We start from the raw sequence: 964 nt of genomic DNA, 5'->3' as shown, positions 1-964 counted from the left end.
GAATAGAGGGATTTGTTCTAATGGTGTTTGTAAATAGGATATCATGTCTGCATCTTGTACAGCAATTAACCACTGGGAAGAATGTATGCACTGTGTTAATTATTTAAATTGTTGTACCAATTTGGTTTGAAACTGTCTCATTGCTATTTGTTTCTCAATAAAATTATGGGGAGGGGGTAAAAAAAAGAACCAAAACACAAACACTCCAGCCCCAGGGCCACAGTTACTTTCCGAATTTTGTTTCTTGATCCATTCTGCTAACCTGAGTTTTTTGATTGGTGAGTCCTGTCCAATTACATTGATAGCTATAATGGTTAGGTATTGATTTCTTACTCCTTTCATTATTCTTATTTTCTGTTGTCCTTTCCCTTTCCTTCCCTTCTGCTTAATTGCTAGCCCTACCTGATGTATTCATTTTATGAAACATTTGGAATTTTTAGCTTCATTGTCTCCTTCTAGGATATTTGGAGAATTTTTGGAGTGATGGTATGGTGCTCATGGATTTCCTTTTTCATGGTAGTATTTTATTTCTCCATGAATTTTGGAAGATAATTTTGCAGGATATAACAGTCTGAGCATGAAGTTATTTTCTTTAAGAGCTTGAAACCTTCATTCTAAGCTCTCCTTTCCTTTAAGATTTATATTGAATACTGGGTTTTCCTTTATAGGTAATTCATTGCTTTTCTTCAGCTGCTTTCATGGTTTTGTTCTTATGCTGTATTCATGCTATTTTAATTATTATGTTCTGTGGAGTGGTGGAGTAGATTTAGATTTCTTTTATCAGAAGAACAGAGTTTCGTTTCTTGATCCATTCTGCTTTTCTTCAGCTGAGTTCTGTTTCACTTATCTGCTATTATTTGTTTTTATTCTTTTTTTTCCCAAAATTTTATTGATAAACAGCAATGAGACAGTTTCAAATCAAATCAGAAGTACAGTTTCAACAAATAACACATTGCATATATTC

Source organism: Octodon degus, unplaced genomic scaffold, assembly GCF_000260255.1.
Source record: "Octodon degus isolate 3935 unplaced genomic scaffold, OctDeg1.0 scaffold00005, whole genome shotgun sequence".
NCBI classification, from domain to species: Eukaryota; Metazoa; Chordata; class Mammalia; order Rodentia; family Octodontidae; genus Octodon; species Octodon degus.
Note: the sequence above shows the minus strand (reverse complement) of the source record.